Source organism: Sciurus carolinensis, chromosome 12, assembly GCF_902686445.1.
Source record: "Sciurus carolinensis chromosome 12, mSciCar1.2, whole genome shotgun sequence".
NCBI lineage: Eukaryota > Metazoa > Chordata > Mammalia > Rodentia > Sciuridae > Sciurus > Sciurus carolinensis.
This window is the reverse complement of record NC_062224.1, coordinates 19177705-19197294: the sequence shown is the minus strand read 5'-3', so window position 1 is coordinate 19197294 and position 19590 is coordinate 19177705. Positions and strand designations below refer to the sequence as shown.

Sequence of the window (19590 nt, the reverse complement as noted above, 5' to 3'; positions counted from 1 at the left end):
CTCAATTTTGAGTACTGACATCCTTAGGCGTGCATAGAGACTTTCCAAGGGCACACAAGTACATGGATTTTTAAATGAAATTTAATGAATTTACTTGGAGACGGGGTACCTCTGTTATCCAGGTTGGTCCTGAGCTCCTGGGCTTAAGCGATCTTGTTACTTCAGCCTCCAGAATAGCCAGGATGACAAGCATTTACCACTGCACCTGGTTTGGAGTTTTAGAAATATTCTAGGTACACTACTTTCTTGTGTACTCTTTTGCCACATTGTTCAGCTGAGAATGGGGTGGCAGTGAGGAGCCCAGTGGAATGCAGCCTCTCCCTCCTAACCTCGCCCTTTTAATAGCCACTTCTTTTTTAAATTTACTTTTTATTCTTTATAGGCTGCATTTTGATTCATTGTACACAAATGGGGTACAACTTTCTGTTTCTATGGTTGTGCACGATGTAGATTCATACCATTTGGGTAATCATACATGTGCATAGGGAAATGATGTCTGTCTCATTCCACCACTTCTTAGACACAAGAAAGCCCCTCACTCTCCCTCAGCTTGCCAGCACGCATGGTCCCTGGGTGGACCAAACTCTGGATGCCAGACAAATTCTACTTTTTTTTTTTTTGAGTAAGTCAATTATTTCTATTGATGGAATAATAAATATCTTTTAAACTCAAATGATTCCTAATTCTTTGCTTTAATGAAAACTGAGAGAAGACCTAATTGAGTTGTCAGGGAATTTGATCATTAAATAACTTTGGTGACAGATCATCACATCAGAAGGAGTTTGAATAATTATCATTGCTATGAAAAAATCTTTTCCATTATCATTTACTTATTTAGATGAAGGAGGTTTCATGGACTTGTAATAATAGCAGCAATGACAATTGCGAAATAGGAATAATGTTGGTGAAGAACCTTGTGTAATTTTGGTAAGAAATCTGATGAAGAGTGATTTTTCCAATAACATTCCACTTTTTGTGTTTAATCATTTGTTAAAAACCATACATTTCTATTGTTTTGATAAATTGTATGTTAGGACTACTTATAAAGATAATTCAGTCCAGAAGTATCTCTTTGCTATCTTGAAGTTCAAGGTCATAAGAAATTTTAAAAAATTAATTTCAATTTATATTCATATTTTTATTTGTGTGATCAATAAAAGAATTTCAGGCATAAAATATAACCTATTAACACAAAATTACATAGTAGAAAGTGGAATGGAAATTAATTTTAAGCAACAATAATACATTTTGGTCTGTTAAGAATGAGCCTGTTCATGTATATTTAAATGAATTAAATCAATATCAAATTGTGCAAGTGCTGCTGAGTGCTATGTCCCCTGAACTGGGACCACCCAGGGTCACCAATCAGCATTCAAGTTCTGTAGATCCAAAGCAACCACTGATGGAGACTGTTTGTGGGTTCTTCATCTTAAAACATGTCTCCAGCTACAACAATGTCCCATTCATCTTGTTCCAAATTTGAAATATATTTTGCTAAAGTGGGAAAAGTGTTCAGAGGGTTTGACTCACAATTTAGCGTACTCCCCAATCCTGCAGTAGGGTCTGTGTCCTGAGCCAGGACCCTTGATGTTCTACTCTTCTTTTTTTTCTTTTTTGCAGTGCTGGGGATTGAACCCAGGGCCTTGTGCTTGTGAGGCAAGCACTCTACCGACTGAGCTATCTCCCCGGCCCGACATTCCACTCTTCTGAGCAGCAGTACTTTATGTTCCACAACCACTCCCAAGATCTTATACAGCTCTTCCTTCAACAACATTGGATAATCCAAAAGATAAGTCGCAAGTTGTCCTGGCTAGAATGAGAAGAGGTGGGCTGGGCAGAGGTGGCAGTAGAGAGAACATCATTGTCTGATCTTTCTCTTCAGCAGGTGTGAGAACAGTTTCACATAAAAAACTAAGCATGCTCGTCAAGTCAACTAGACAGCCTCCTGACCAGTAGATGGCTCAGTAAGGATCACTGTGTGGCCGCAGGTCAGCTCTTTCCCACCAGGACTTGTATCTGAGGGTCAAAAGCCACAACTGGATTCAGCAAGTGAGGTGACTTCAGTGTTCTCCTCCAGGAAAGTTTTCATCACAGGTTCCAAAAAGCTTCCTGCTCCTCTCCAGGGATGGTGGCCCCTCGGAAATGGGAAACCACTGCTTCTTACAGCCTCCAGAAGGAGACCCCAGTGGTTCCTGAGATCTTTCTAACCCAGGCTCTAAGTCAAGAGTCCTTTTCCAAAATACAGGTCCTATCAGTGTGGCTGTTGATAAGAGCTGCTCCTCATGGAGAGAGAACAATGGTCTGTCTCCTAACCTGTTCCCACTGGAACCTCTGGATCTCTGACTTTGCTATTGCCACAACCAGAAGGAAAGCTCACAGCATGAATGCCAATCACCCTTCTGACCCTTCACTCCACAGTACAACTGGGCATCTGAGTCTGGGTCCTGGGCTTAAAGTGGAGGGTGCAAGAGACCCATTGCAGGGAGGATGGTGGGACCCATGTAGCCTCGTCTTCCATGCCTGCTGTGGTGTTCAGACTCTGTAAGGCTTTGAGCTGTTCCTTCATTTCTTTCATATTTGCTAACCTACCTTATTGACTTGACTGTAGGACAATTCTCTGCTTCACTTGTGTCCCCTGAAAAGCAAGTATTGGAAACTTAATCCCTAAGGCAATCAGACTTGGATGTGTGTCCTGCTGAGAGATGATTAGGGCACAAGTGCACTGCCCTCATGAATGGTTCATGCCACCAGTGTGGGAGCGGACTCATTACAGTGGGAGAGGGTTCCTTACAAAAGGAAGGTTCAGTCGCCTTTCATCTCTTACTCTGCGTTTCTGAAGTGAGATGATGCAGCAAGCAGATCCACACTATATGCCAGCCCCTTGATTTTGGACTTCTCAGTGTTCTGAACCATGAGTCAGTGTTTCTTTTCATTATAAATTTCTCAGTCTCAGGCATTTTATTACAGCAGCACAAACAGAGTAAGACAGAACACTGCATGAAAACTGTCCTAGAGTGCAGGGTTCCCTGCCCCACACTTCCTACCTCATTCTTGCCTTAAATCCTAGAAAGCCTCAGCCAGTAGGGAATCCCGTACTGATCCCAATTCCCAAACCCTAGTCTATCCATTGCCATCTCGGCAGTTAGCAGTAATCTGTAGATTGCAGTTTTCGACGTGCTTCCCTCTCTATTATCCCATTTATTCCTCACTAGAGTCTGCTGGGATAGATGGAGAAATTGGAGCTCAGGGGAGGTAAGTGATTTGCCTGAAATTACACTGCAGGAAATGGCAAAATTAATATTTGGATCCAGGCCATTGGTCTTCAAATTCTGTTTTGTCTATGACATCTTGCTTCTGGGGAGTCTTTTTGGTCTAAAGCCAAAGCCTAACAATTAGGATCTCCTAGTCTTGGTGACCGCCTCAGTGCCCTTACTAGCTCAGCTTCTGGAGATGATGGTAGGTGTTCCTAGAGTTTTCGGCAGATGGCCAGGCCACTCTTGGGCATCCTCCATCGGTTCTCTGGCAGACACTTGGATGGACTTATGGACAGCAAGGAAGAAATCAACTACAGACATATAATGTGAAACAAGATAGTGTGGTGTGGAGCCAAGACAAAAAGAGTATACATAAACATTCCCATAAAAATGTGCAAGATTTGCCATAAGTGGTGTTTCAGTCTGTCATAGTTGTACCAGAAATAAGACTTGGTCAGATGTCAAAATACCAGTCATCTAGCATTTGTTTGTATTTTTAATTGAAGACAAAGGCTTTTTAAAACCAAGAGAAGTGCTGACTCTGTTTCTGCTTACCTTAAAGGGTCTAGTTGAATAGGCCCTTCTGATTGAATCGGTCAACTATATACTTTCTGTATGTGAAAATTTTTTGAGAATTTTTTTTATTGTATTCACTGGGAAGGCTTCAAGACATCCATGTTGGAAAAATGATTACTCAGTCTTTGGGGCTTGATATTTTGTTTCTTAGAGTGAGGTGTATCATTTGAGGTTGAGCCCTTAAGAACATTGTAAAGTCAACTGGGATTTCTAAAAAGGACTGCTTCTCCAGGCCTTAAAGGAATATATCTGTAGGTAAGAGGCACAGTAAATAATTTTCATTCACTTAATGCATGCATGAAATAATTTACTGAAGAAAAGACTACAGTTTTGTACCCAGTAGAAGGTCACCCTCAAAGTCTCATCCTCAAAGTTTGGGCTTGAAGATAGTCAGGAGTTTAATAACCTGGAACTTATCTCACATGTCCTCGCTGATTATTTACTTCTGAGCACAACCCACCCTGAGAGTTAGTCAGCCTCAATTTCTAGCTAGCACCACTTTGTTGGGTCAGAGTCTGACTTGGACTGGTGAACATATTCACATAAACAGATAGTATTACAAATATACAAAATGCTTCTCAACTTATGATGGGGTAATGTCCCAAGAAATCCATAATCAGTTGAAACTACCATAAGTTGAAAGTGTATTTACTCCAGGTAATCCACCAAATAGCATAGCTTCATGACACAGTACACTGGAAGGTATCCCTTGTGCTGTCTCATGATCGGGTGACTGATGGGGAGCTGTGACAGGCAGCTGGTGCCCAGCATCGTGAGAGGGTGTGGTAGGGCATAGAGTGAGCCTGGGAGAATATCAAAAGTCCAGTTTTAGTTTCTAATAAATGCAGACCCACCTTCATACCATTGTAAAGTTGCAGATTGTAAGTTGAACAGTAGTAAGTTGGGGACCAATTATTAAATCCCATATTGTATTTTTTCCCCCTTAAACAATCAGCTTTTGTTCTTTCCCAGCAAAGATCCTCCATAGCCCCTAGGCATCCCAAGTGAAATTTGGGTAACCTGAAAAACTTGCAGATGGTAACTGCATCTCAATTTTCTGTTCACCTCCAGCTTTGAAATGTCTTCCTCATTCCCATCATAGGCAACCGGAACTCAGAACTTAATCTCTGTGACTGGACTTTGTAGGCACCGAAACCTGTCCAGTTGAGAAGACATTAGTGATCGTTTACCAATGTTAGAAATCAGATCTACTTATTCATTTACTATACGTGGCTAGTGTTCATGAAATTTAAAGTCTGAGATAAAAGATACTAAACTATCCCAAATTATTTATCATTTGTTTATAGCTCAAGGCACAATTGATATGAGTAATTAATAATTTAGGTTGTAATCCACCTGGAAATACTTTTTAAAAAAAAGATAGATCAGGGATGGCTGAAGGAACACAGCTGTGCTCCTGACTGAAAGTTTCTAGAAGTCGGTTGCGGTGCATTCTCTCTGCACCCAGCTGGCCCATCTGAACTGAAGCATGTGCACGTTGACCTTTGAGCTCTTTACCCAGATATTTGGCCAAATGGCTTCTCTTGGGGCTTCACTTTTAACTACTCCAGGGACTCTATTTCAGGGTCTTCTGAATAGAGGTGGGAAACTAGGCCTTCACAAGTAGCCCAAAGACAGGGCACAATGGCACACACCTGTTATCCTGGTGACTTGGAGAATTGAGGCAGGAGGATCACAAGTTTGAGACCAGGCTGGACAACTTAGCAAGACACCGTCTCATAAAAATAGTATGGGGAGGGGTACCTCAGAGTGCCCCTGAGTTCTTTCCCCTGTAGAGGGGGGAAAACTAGTATCCCAGAACTGAATCAGGTTAAAGAGCCACCTTGCACAGGTGTGGCCGCCATGGGGCCTAGAGCTGCTGGGCCAGGTGGTGCAGACAGAGCCCCCGTCTGCCAGTTTCCCCTTCCCAGGAGCCCAAGCAGTGCCAGTGAGATGCTGCCTGCCAAGCGCCCTGAGCTGCCTGGGACAAGGAGCTGCACAAACATCCTCCTCATTATGGCTTCTAATCTGCAGATTCTGGGCTCTCTGTCTGTAAACAAAGAAAGGAATGGGGCTGGGTAGGGAGAAGGCTGTGCTTTGAGCACCCCAGGCTGCTTCTTGCCCTGTACCTTTCCAGTGAGAAGCACTAGGCCTCTTGCCTCTTGGTAAGCCTCAACAAGTCCTGAGCGTTTGTGGTAGGCGCTTCCTTTTCTGGAACTGAAATGCTTTTTATTTATTTATTTTTTTCACCCTTAAACAATCAGCTTTTGTTCTTTCTCAGCAAAGCTCCTCCACAGCCCCTAGGCATCCCCTTCTCTTTGCTGAGCTGTGGAGCTCTCTCTGGGTCCTCTCGCTCTCCTTTGAAATCTGTTGGAGACTTCCCCTCGAGGGACACTCTCTCCTACAGATCTAAGCCCTTGGCTCCGTTCCTTTAGGGTGATCCCAGGAAGGAGGGGGACAGGGCACACACTCAGGTTACATGCTCTCCAGTGGCACTCACTGAGGCAGCACTGAGTTCCACAGCATCAAAAGGTGCTTCTCTGCAAATTTTAAGTGACCAGAGTATTCAAAACTTAAGGAATGACTTTGTGATCAAATTCAGAGTGTGGTGAGTTCTTTTTCTTTCTTTTCTTTCTTTTTTTTTTTTTTTCTGGTTTTAGTTTCTTTCTTTCTTTCTTTTTTTTTTTTTTTGCTTTGTGGTGAGTTCATTTGGTTCCCTCAGCTACCCAGGGACATGGGAAGAAAGGGAGAGGTGAATGTGCTAGTGATTCTAGTGAGAAAGAAGTATAAAGGAGACTTAAGAGACATAATAACTGCATAGAATGTTTCGAATAAACTTAGGGCAAAGATTATTTTAGACATTTGGGGAACTTTTCATGAAGGATCTAGTATCAATTGATTAATTTTGCTGGGTGGGTTAATGACATTATGATTTTATACTCGAAATAGTCCCTTCTTTTGAGATGACTAATAAAGTATTTAGTAGTAAAATGGCTTGAAAACTTGGATTTGCTTAAAAATGTTCCAGCTTCAAAGATGCGAATGCAAAAAAAAAATGTAAATGCAGATGAAACAATATGACAGAATGTTGGTGGCTATTGAAACTGGCTAATTGGTACCTTGTTGTATTCTATTTTGGGGAATGTTTGGAGATTGCTACTAAAAACATTAACAAGAAAGGAAATTATACATTTTAATTAAAAAATGTAGGAATTAGTTAGCTATATGATATAGGTACTCTGAGAACATAAGGCCTTCCCTCTCTGTTTAGCCTAGCAAGAGCATGGTCTAGAAGTTGTCTTATTTAAGCTTTTTGGGAAAAAGATTTCCATTTTCAAAGTTTGGGGTGGTTTGCCTGAAGTTTAAAATATATATGCTTTACGGATTTTTCAATAGATTTTGGGAAAATTGCTGAATTTCAGTGGTGTCAACTGGTTAAAAAAAAGAGGGTGGAATTTACTACAACACTTTTTACTCCCCGCCCAAGCAATGTTTCTCCCATGTCCTCCTTTTTCTTCTTACTTCAGATTGATGGACAATTAAGCTTTTGCAGTATTAGACCCTTGAGCTCCTTTCAGCTTCTCTTCCTAGAGGAAGGATTTGGTTTGTTGCTTTGTCTATCCAATTCCTTTTCTGAAATGTCTATCCAAGTAGTGCCAATTCCAGGGCATCTTAAGTCAAGGAACCATGAATTGTATATGAACAGTAACCACAAGACCTGGATGTTCCTGGTATTTTAAAAAATGCCTTGGGATAATGTAGTCCTTTCTCTAACATGAATCAAACAAGCAGAGCATGCTTGATTCAACAGAACATATATAAACATGATATGGTTCTTGTCTTTAACTGGTTGACAGATGTAACCAAAAAGACCATGTGGAAACACAGGAAAACTTCTGCAAGGGCCATGTGCAGGGTAGGAGAGCTGTCCTGGCAGTGTTTCGGAAGGATGTTGTCATTCCTTCCAGAACCAAGTTGAGACTTATCTTGGTTATTACATAGTGTTTGTTTAGTTTTGTTTTTGTCTCTGGTATCTATTGTCTAACCACAGAGCTACAAGATCCATCATTGTGGTCACACCAAAAAGTGAGAATTTTTTTGTATAGCTTTCAGGAAGTGAGCAGAAAAAATAATGTAAGACATGCTAGAGCAAATACAGCAGAAAAGGAAGGGGTCACTGTGACCCAGCATGCCTCAGTCTGGAAGATTGCTACCCAGAAACACAGAAACTGTGATCTCTAGCTGGGCATGCTGAAAGGACGCCAAGACTGGCTTTCACAGTGATTTCCTCCAGTTCCTTTTCTACCCAAATTGGATAAGAAGAAATGGTCCCTGAGGCAGTGTTGAAACAGCTTTCCTAGGAACCAGAAAGTTTGGGAGTTGGAGTTGAATGCAGAGAGGTCACCACATGAGCACCCAGGGCAGAGGCCAGAACCTTTCTCTTGCACGCTGATCATGCCCACACATCCTGGTTAGCTGTGGAATGGCGGCTGTCAGAAAATTTCACACACTGCTAAATCTTTCAGTGAGCCAATCCATCTTGTTGAGAGCTGATGATCCAGTTGGCATGTGGCAGGTGCTGTGGTATGGCAGGTCACAGACACCATGCTTCTTGTCCTGCAAAGGTCTGGACCAATTCCTTATTTTTCTCTTGATTTCTTTATTTGTTTTTTGGGTTTTTTTTGGTGCTGGAAATGGAACCCAGGCCCTTGCACATGCTGGGCAAACACTGTACCACTGAGTGACACTCCTGGTCCTAGAGCAATTTCTTACTTTTCAGGAGGCTGAATGTTGGTCTTGGTGACACAGACAGTGCCCTTTGACTTAGCCTCCACAGCCCTCTGTTCCTAAATATTTATTCCTGTAAGCCATTAATTCATCCTCCTAGGACTGCAACCCATGCCAGTTATATAGTGTTTGGGGCTACAGGACTAGCAATAGTCTACGAATTCACAGCAATATCATTTTTCTGGAGATATAGGACAATCCACTTAAAACCCTGAATTTTTGGTTCTGCCCTATCATCTGTGGGTGCTCCATGAATTGAGAACTGAGTAGTTCTTACATAAAAAAAAGAATAAACTTGAAAGCCCAGTGAGGTTGTTCAACTCTCTCAGTGATCTGGTTCTCTCATGTTCTAGATTCTGTTCTAGCTACACTGCTGATTTTTGCATTGAAATATTATATAGGGTGTTGGCCTGGTCATTGTAACCAAAGGGTCCTGGTTACACGTGTTAAACACACTACTGTGGAGTAATGACATCCCCCAAGAAGAGTATTAACGTGGGTATCCAGCATTAATTGAGAAGATTGTACATGGGTTTATACATTGACTCCAGTATTTACTCTGTTTAGCCATGAGACTTGGGCAAATTGATATAACCTCTCTAAATTATGACTTTGGTTCATTATCAATAAAATGGGATTGATAACAATTACCTTGTAAGGTTTTAGGGATTAAATGAGCTAACATACAGTAAGTACTCAGGGGATTGTTGTTTTACAATGTGGCCATTGGTGGATGTTCAGTAAATGATGGTTATTCATGAATTAACGGTTAATGTCTTCACTAATGTCTTAGCACAGCAGTAATTCAGAGAGAAAGGGACAAAGGGGAAGACTTTGTATTTTGGGATTGTACAGGAATTCCTGATAAATCTTGGCAAATGGGAATCATTTCTGATGGATGTTATTGAATCTCTTTATCATTCAACTCTTCAGAATGAGACAGCTTCCATTTTGGGGAAGAGTTTGGTATAGAACCTGGAGTTTCTGAAGCGTGTCTTGGATTCTGGGAAATGTCTCTTAGCAGAGGAATTGATGAACCTGCCCATGACCCTTCTCCTAAGCTCATCCCTCATTGCAGTCTCAACTTCCAGCTTGCTGATAAACAACTCACTGATCTCACTCACTTTTGTTTTCAAGATTGACAGAAACAGAGCTAATTCTAAAGCAGCACCTATATGTTCTTTAGTTCTCTACAAGTTACTGAGATTGCCATGGAAACGAAAGACAAAATGACAAAACTCCAAGGGGAAGTATCCATTGCTTAATTGCTTATGAAGATATGTGAAAGGAAAGGAAATCTCAGGTCTGGTAAAGTAATAGATCTCGTCAAGAAGAGGAAATGGAAGAAGAGGTAACAACACCCCTGGGGAGGCCCCCAAACAGCACTGCTGAAATCACCAGCTCTGTGGAAGCATTTTGATTAGAGCTGGACTTCAACTACCTCAGATTCATGATGGGGTTGGGGAGAAGCTTGCGTTACATTGACTATTAGGAGATGAAACAGAATCTCTGGGGGGAAAAAACAAAATAGGTAGTAAATATACTTCTTGACTGGATTTTAAATCCCTTTAAAAACATTACTTATAGTTTCATTTAGGATTAGATAAGAATATAGAGAGTTTCCTAAGTTTTAGCAAATTCAATCACTTCAGGGTTTTTTCCTGCAGCAATGTGAAAAGACACATGCCAGGTATTCAGTGCTAGGTGCAGAGTGCCTGCATTATAAAACATGAAGTACTCTTATTTTTAAAATTTTTTTCCTTAATGTTGTTATTTATTTATTTTTCTCATTTAATTTTAGTTTTTTAATTTTTAATTTTAAATTTGTTCTAATTGGTCATATATGACAGTAGAATGCATTTTGAGTACTCTTATTTTTTAAAACTTTCACTTTAAGCTTACATAGTAGAGCACAAAATCAAACTCCTGTTTAAAAACTATACATTTGTTTAAAATCTTCTGTGTAAAAACCATAGACCTTTAGAATTCATTTTGGTAGCACTTTCCTGCTCAAATAGTTTATAAAAGCTGCTGTTTTTAAGGCATGGCAAGGAAAGAATTTTGGATATAATTTCTAGTCAAACCTAATTGCCAGTGTCTAGTTATAAAGCTGGTGGGAAAGTGTCCATTTAGTTCTTCTTAAAGAGTAAAGTTAAAACAAACAAAAGATATTCATCAGGATGAGGGTTGGTGTTTGGTGCTGTTACGATGGTGTTTTTTCCAGAGACCAGCAATGCCCAGATTCTGTTTTATGACTCATTCCTCCTCTCCAGAGGATTCTTGACCCGACAGTGAGACTCAAGGTGCAGAAGCTAAATGGAAAACAAAATGTGGGACCTCCTTCTATCTGAGGACAACTGATCTAGAAAAGGACCACTCAAATGGAATACACTTAAAATCTTATAGCAGACATTTAATTTAGGTATATTTTCTGAAAAATAAAATGAAAATTTATAAAAAGTGTTTGTCTTACAATTAAGAAAATGGTTTAAATGACAATTATCCCCAAATCATTTGCTCAACCAGAAATAAAGCAAGTGTTGATCTGAAGGAAGTGATAGACTGTGACTTTGGTGACCCTTAATGAACCATGCTCCTTGGTTTTTGCACGCTTATGAGATCCCTCTCTTACTGATTCTGTGTTCAGCCATGTGACTACCATTGGCCAATGGCGTATTAGTTAGAGTGGTGCAAGAGTAGGCTTGATAAATCCTTGCTCATTGAAGCTTGTCCTTTCAGAATGTTTCTTCTTGGGACCCATCTGCCATGTTGTGGGAAAGCCCAGGCAGTGGTTTGGAGAACTGAGGCCCCTCATCAACTTTACTTGAGTTTCAAGGCAGCAGGTAGCACCAATATCCAGCCAGGTATGTGAGGTCATTTGAGACCTTCTAGAAATTCCAGCTCCAAGTCAATAATATGTGAAGCATAATCACCTTCTGGTCAATCCTGAGCCATTATAAGCAGTCATAAATTGTTACAAACCATTGTATTTGGGGGTGCTCAGTTTTGCAGCAATAGATATAACTAAAACAGAAGCTTAACTAAAAGTGGGATCCTGTCATAATATGGGGCATTGACTTTGAGTCTGGCAGAGAAATGGAGACATTTGGAAGAATAAGAAGGAGACTGTTATGGGGCTGGATGGACGAGGACATTCCTATTGAGAGCTAGAGAAAGGAGAATCAGAGTTATTCAGTGGAAGAAAAATTATCAGAACTGTTGCCTGTGGTAATGTGGAAAATAGGAAGCATAGCTGGTGAACTTGTGGGTCTGGTCAAGGAGGTTGCCATGCAGAATGCTGAAAGTGCCATCTGCTTCCTTTTAGCTGCTGGTGAGGAACACAGTGAGCTGAAGAAGGAACTCTTCAGAGTTCACACAGACCCAGAATGAAAGAGAAGCTAGGATGTGCTGGGTCCGATAATAAAACTGTTTCTCATTCCCGGTTTTTCCCAGAAAAGAAATTTCAAAATAAGACAGTGCATTGGTTGGAAGATGAAACCCAGATACTGATAGTAAAATCTAACCTCTGGGTCAAGATCTCAGAAAGAGTTAAGGAATATCTCCAAGATCCTCTCAGAGATGCAAAAGACTTGTAAGAACCTTAGGGCTGTTCACTCTGATTTGCAGGCCCAGAAAAGAGGATAGCCTTGAAGAGATCTGTGAATGCAGCTTCATTGCATGTAGTGCACTACAATTAGATGCATAGGAAACTACAAAGGAAAATCAAGTAAACTGTATCTGCCTGGACTAAAAAGGCAGAGAAAGTTTAAAATGAAAAGATGCCTCAAGACCTCCAAATTTCTCTGGGGAGGAGGCTAATCATGAAAGAAATCAAATGTTCCTGGAGACCCTCCTTAGGGGGCACCCTCCAACTGTCCCAGTGATGAACTGCTACAAAGTTTTCAATGATCAAACTTAAACCTTCAACTTCTTGGGGGTGAAAAATCATTCACTGTTCACCTTACTGACAGAACTTAAATTCAGAAAATGTTTCCTTTGCTGTTTCAGGGTCCCTAAGGCAGGTGGGTGGTGACAGCACATAAATAAAAGTTGTGACCGCCCACCGCCCGCGGGGACAATCACAACACATACGCTCTTGATCACAGGAACCAAAAAGCCGCTTTATTCCACAAGTCTCCGACTTATATTGAGAACATCAGCCTATCAGAGAGTAGACTACCAGGAAAGTCAGCCTATCAAGGAACAGTCTCCAGGCAGATACCAGGATCGCCTCATGTACAGCAGCCAATCAGAGTTACTTCCTAAAACTTGTTTACGAGTGCAGCTAAGTCTGGCAAGCTGCCAGGTGCCATGTTAGAGATCAGGCCATGGTACGGCTCTGGGGCCCTCAGAGCCCGCCCCTGACAAAAGTGACCTCACACTCCCAAGTGCTGTGTTCTTATTTGTTAATAGTGGGATATGTCTGCAATAGTACTCTCATCAACTTTATAAAAACTTTCTCCTTTTGCAATATATTTACAATTTCCTTTCAGAGTAGGTTTCCACTATACTTAAATTTATTTTCTGTTATTAAGCTGGTGAATAGATACCAATATTTTGAGAGGAGGAATATTTGGTTGGGGATTAACATTATAAATGACCAGTTTATTAATAGATGGTTTTGATTTATCATGACTTTGTTTCTATTGAACAATCCAGATAGTGGATTCTCAGAGTAAGGGGTCCTTGCACTATTCAGTTTATGACTGAACAGGGCCTAGTACCAACTGATGCTGGACTTTTTGGAAAAGTTGAGTTGAAGCATGTGACTTAGGCTCATGGTCTAAGAGAGACTTCCTTCTTTTCACTCTGGATTTAAATCTTGTCAACAAACCACTTGGGTGTAAGTTTGAGGAGGGAACGTGTCAGAGAAGTCTGGATTCTTAAATCAGGTACTGGGCTGTTTTTATGCACGCTGTTACAGGTGTGGACAATGTGGAAAAGAGAGAGGGAAACTGACTCTGAGAAGAGAGCTTCTGCAGTCTCAGGAGGAGGCTGAGAGAGAATGGCTCACCTGTTGACTATAATGGAACCATGAGCCTGTTCACTTGTAGAGATGAAGAAGTGAATGCCCTAAGCTGTTATCAATTACCATCGTCATTCTTCATCTCTTGTGGCCGGATCGGGGAAGGAAAGTGCTAGAGAAGTGGAAAAGCAGGGAAAAACTCAATAATTCCACCCCTCTGCAATATCCATCTTCTTGGAGAGAACCTACCCATTGGATGGTGGCAGATTGGGAAGCCACAAAGAGAGAGGAGGAAAGGGTCATGTTCTGAGGGCTGATCACTCTCCATTGCTCACTTTGTTCTACCCTGTGGAAAAGAGGAAAGAGAACTGAACACAGGAAACCACACCTCTGGGCAGAATTATTTTAGCAATAGACTAAGAGCAGCTAGTCACAGGACTGAGCTCTTATTTGAGTTAAAACTCTCAGAACTTATTGCTGAAAAAAACTGCAAGTATTTTTTGAAGCCAACTTTGCCTAAAGCCTGATACTGGAACTAGGAGAGAGTTGACTTCAAGAGAAGACCAAAGTGAAGAGAAAAGCTTTGAAGTGAAAATCTGGAGCGTGCTGTAGGATTAAGTTGTGACTGATAAGACCAAAAAAAAAAAAAAAAAAGGAAAGGAAAGGAAATGATGTTATTATTCTGGATGGATTAATTTTAAAAAGGGTTTCCACAAACACATCTACTTTGATTGGTAAATATTAAACTTTGTTATTTCCCAAAGAACTACATTTTGCAAATGATGAGTGGAACATTTATAGCTATATAGCTATAGTCTACCCTCCATTTTTTAGCCTACATTTTTTTAGTTTGAACACACAAAGTGCATGATAAAATGTACTAAGGTCACCTGTACTAAAATGACAGGACAGAATTATCATGGACTCAGTCTTGGAAGGATCACTTAAGCTAAACTAGATGTATTTAGAATTATTATAGACAATGGCTCATGCACTGAAATTACCTCTTAAAATATGTCTTAATGTGCAGAGAACATTTAAGGTAAATAAACTGTTTTAGTGCCAAATGAACCTCCAATGGCACATTTATAGTTAGTTATAGGACATGTCCATTCAACAAACATTCGAATGCCTTGTTCAGGGTCAATTATCACATCTAGTGTTCATATTATGAATGCAGGTTTGGGAAACTTAGTTTTAAAAGCAATAATGTGTGAAGTGCAATCACCAGTACTAAGTTATGATAGTTTTAAATGGACCGAAGTCAGTCATGGAAAATTTTGACAAAGTAAATATCCTCCCACAAAGTAACTTACCTTAGAAGTACAAGTTGCTGAAATCCTGATCTCATTGCGCCTCTGAAATGGCAGCACACAGGCCAACACCTGCTGAGAGCAAGTGAAGAATCACTCAGGGAAAAGTGCTCCAATCGTGACAGCTTGGGGCCTTGTGAATGAACCAGTTGGACTTTTTCTTGAGGCCAAAAGAAGGCTGAAGTCTAGTTTTATTTCTATTTCAGAGCAATCTTTATTGACCTCTTTAATGCACTATCTTTCCAGTCAATATAAGAATACCAAACTTCATCCACACTTTCTATTCATTTCTCAACAGTCCATCAAGATGTCCTACCAAGCTGAAAATCCTGTGAGATCCTTCCCGGGAATGAGAAACTGTCCCTCCAGTAAGCTTTTCAACAGGACCTTGAGACTTCTGGGCAGCTTGCAGACACATTGAACAAGCGAATTGAAACACACAGTGGTATGCATGTGGGAAGTCTTTATAAACTTTCCCATGTATGCTCTTCTACCAGCTTCACATATTCCCGGAGCAGATTGTGATGTACTGCGATGTCAGGCAATCCATCAGAGGGGACAATGTGGTCAGCAGCAGTTGCATGGGGCAGCTGCCAGGTCTTCCCTTCGGCAGGAAGACTTTCCCCTTTTAAGAACTTTGCTCCATTCTTCCACTCATCAAGACTTCTGCCACATCCCCAAGAGACTTCACTTCCTCTGGGAAAGAAGTCCTTGCTGGCAGCACAACAGGAAAGCCCAGAGCAGCTTTAAGATAGTAACTACATACCTCTCCAGTCCTCTTGAACTTGGATTGTTATTATTATTTTCATTTTATTCCAAGGACATAGATGTGAAAGGAAGGTCAAGGAGCCCCTCCTCACTGTCAGTTATAAGGTTTGTTTTGCTCTGATGTATGAAGGGAAGTTCTGCTTTGGACAGACTCACCTGGACTCTGGTATGCTTGTTCTTAGCCTTGTCGGTGCTGTGGACATTTGAATGAAGGCATTTCCAAAGTGAATGAGATTTTCAAATCATTCTTTTCCAGGTGAAGGTCATATCTTCAGAGCTTAATCTTGTTCTCCTCACCTTATTGATCACACCAGTTTGACTACTGATGGCTGTGTGTGCAAAGCAGGCCTGGGTCTCATTCATTGCTGTAACCCATGCCTGGAATCTCGACTTACATGTATTAGTTGACAGGTAAGTATTGAAAGCTATTCATTGAAATATAAATGTTTAATGATTAACATCAAGGTCAAAGTGCTCAGGTGATGCCTACTGTTTCCATTTGATATCTGAAAATTTGAACAAGAAGATGTTGGGAATTGGGTTTGATGGACTTAAAGCAGGAGCTCTTAAACTTCACATCACTTCCCTGAAAAAGTCAGCGAGTCCACTGTTTTCATTTTGTCACCATGAAAGGGCCTTTGGCAATGCTTCTACATGACCATAGAGTGTGGGGCAAGCGTGTTGCTTGGCTGAAATGCTTATAGCACCTGACAAGGAGCAATGTATTTATGTGGATGCCTGTCACCTCCAAACCTAGCCCTTCTTTTTCAGAAATGTATATACTTAAAATGCAAAGATTATGATGTCTGTCAAGGGTTTAATTCTTTTTTTCTTATCCTGTCCTGAGAGGACAGAGTTATCATGGACTCAGTCCTATAAGGATCACTTAAACTAAACTGAATGAATTTGGAATTATTATAGACAGTGGCTCATGTACTAAAATTGCCTCCTAAGTACACACCATATATTAATGTGCGGAGAAGGAAAATGTGCATTTTATCTCCATGTTCCCATAACAGTCCTTTTATAGAACAAGATTCCTTTGGAGGCTTAACTACTAAGTTATCTCTTAGAAAAGAAGCCCCATTAGGGAGCCAGGGGACCCCAGGCAGGGAGTCCTAAACTTAAGCCCATTCTCAGCACCCCCAACTGCCTATAGTTATGTGACCCCGGGCAAGGCATTCAACTTCTGGGGACACCAACTTCTTTATCTATGAAATAACATTGGCTTCCTGCCTCCCAAGGATATCAGAAGGAAGAATGAGTTCACATTTACATTACACGTTGGGAACCTCCAAGAAAGGCCCCACAGGACTAGGAAATATGATCTATTTAATAGGAAGAGTATCTTTTGTTTTTGATTTCATCTCTGTTTAGGCCTTCTGGGTCCATTCCCTATACACAGTATTTAAATAGCAGTCAACTAGAAAAGAAAATTCCGAACTCAAGTAGGATAACTGACTCATAGCTTTTGGGGGTTCTGCTTGTTTGGTCTATTGTTAACTTTGGGGGCAGGACACTGTGGGAGAGATAACTAGGCTGCTACTGCTGCTATCTGACTTTGGACCATGTTTAAATAATAGCAGAACAGCTTCTCTATTGAAGAATAATGGTATCCAGAGATGGAGTGGCCTAAACTTGGAGTTCTTCAGGACGTTAAGCTCTCAGGGGATAGGAACAGCACGTCTTGTGTGTCATAACTCTAGAATCTTCTCAGTGCCTGTCATACAGCTGATACTGAGTTTGGTCTATTTATTTATTGCATTATATTTAATCATTTATCTAGAAAAATATTGTACATTACAAAATATAATAGAAACTAAATAATTCTTTCCTTATATAGACAAAGAGTACCTGAGATATTAACTTGCCAAAGACCATACTGCAAACTTTCCAGGATTTTAACTGCTTGAAGACATTCACTTTGTATTAATTTCTACCATTTTTATCCTACATTCAGAATAGTTCTAAGCATCTAATAAATTCAATGAACAATTTAGTCAAAATGTCTCACTCTTCAAGCTCTTTTAATCATAAAAAGAACTCTAGAGTTATTATTGTTACCAACTCACATACAATAATACAAACAGAATCCACATTTATTATATTGCAAACACAATTTTAAATTGAAAAATTGCAAAGGTGATTACTCCTCTCTCGTATGATCAGACACCCTATTGCTAACTTGTATCACTTCCCCATTAGTGACATGGAGGATAACACAGATTTTTTCAGAAGAAGTAGCATTTAACTTAACAAATAGCTTGATTAAATGATTAGAGAATAGCATAGCCTGTAGTTAAATCTTGAAGTCCACAGGGTTTAACTTGTGACTGCTACATAGTACCTGTGTGACAAGAGTTTGGTCTATTTAAACGAGAGAATTAACCAGGATGGCAATTGCAGCCTCATTCCTCACTGATTCTGCATCCCTTTTCTTTCATTGTAAATTGGAGGTGAGAACACCATCCAGGCTGCTGTCTGGGTTCAGCAGGGATATGTATAAAGTTCCCAGCACCTGGACACCCAGTCACAGGGACTATTGCGATGATTGTTAGTTCTTGCATCACTAAAACCAGGGTACTGTTAGTCAGTTTTGCATCACTGTGTCCAATATATCTGACAAGAAAAACTTAGCAGGAAAAGTTTATTTTGGCTCACAGTTTCAGAAGTCTCAGTCTGTGGCCAACTGAGTCCATTGTTCTGGGTCTGAGGTAAGGCAGAACCTCTGGCAGAGGAAAGTTGCTTAGCTTATGGCAGCCAGGGAGCAGATGGGAGTTTTTTTTTTTTTTTTTTTTTTTTTTTTTTTGCGGTACTGGGGATCGAACTCAGGGCCTTGTGCTTGCGAGGCAAGCACTCTACCAGCTGAGCTATCTCCCCAGCCCCAGATGGGAGTCTTTGAAGAGACCAAGGACAGATACAGTCCAAGACCCACCCCCATAATTAACCCCCCGATGAGGTCAGAACCCTAATCATTGCCTAAAAGCCCCACCTCTAAACCTTGCTCTATTGGGGATCATGAGATTTTAGGAAAATATTCTAGATCCAAACTGTATGAGGGGCCCAGGGCAGTACTGAGGCAAGAGCCTGGATAGGCGTACATCCTGGCCTATTATTTATCAGCTCCCAGAGAGCAATGAGGTCACCTTTCAGAATTTGGTTCTGCATCTATATAAACCAGCTCAACTGCTGGAATATAGTCCAGAAAGCTAGTCTTGTATGACCTTTAAAACTCTTTTAATATAGCTATATCAGGAAAATACATATAGTATCTTTATGCAACAAAATTAATAACCATGTAACTATCACCAAGATCAAGTCATGGAATATTGCCAGAAGCTCACCATGGGCCCACAGATTATTTGTACTCCACTTTCACTTATATCACATGCCTGTCATTTATAATTTTTTAAAAAAATGTGATTTGCCATTTGACTACATGAATGTGCTACAATTTATATACCACTCCCTGAATGCTGGCAATTTGAGTTGTTCCTACAAACTATATTAAGTTCTTATGAACTATGGTCTATTTTGTTCTCCTGATATTACTGTTGGATTTGTGCCAGTTACCATTTTCTTTAAAGTATTAGAGCTGTACAGTCCATTTTAATACCTGAACAGGCAAGTTATTCCTATCAATTTTCTTAAAAACTTCTTAGCTATTCCATTTATTTATTAATTTCTCTTTTCTTTCTTATTTTGAAATACACTTCAACTTTTATTAAAGTTGAAAGTCCAAAATTTTTCTTCCCGTACTATTTGAGAGTAAGTTACTACTACATGATGCCCCATCACTGGTAATACTTTGAGTGTGTTGGGAGAGGGTACTGGGGCTTGAACCCAGGGTCTCACATGCTAGGCAGCTACATTTCTACAACCAGCGACATTTCCTAGTCTTTTTAAATTTTATTTTGAGACTGGA

At 40.4% G+C, this 19590-nt stretch overlaps 1 pseudogene; it reads right to left on the bottom strand.

Annotated features, from left to right (window-relative positions):
• Positions 1-1291: 1291 nt before the first annotated feature.
• Positions 1292-14935, bottom strand: LOC124961980 (electron transfer flavoprotein beta subunit lysine methyltransferase-like; annotated as a pseudogene).
• Between the last annotated feature and the right edge of the window lie 4655 nt (positions 14936-19590).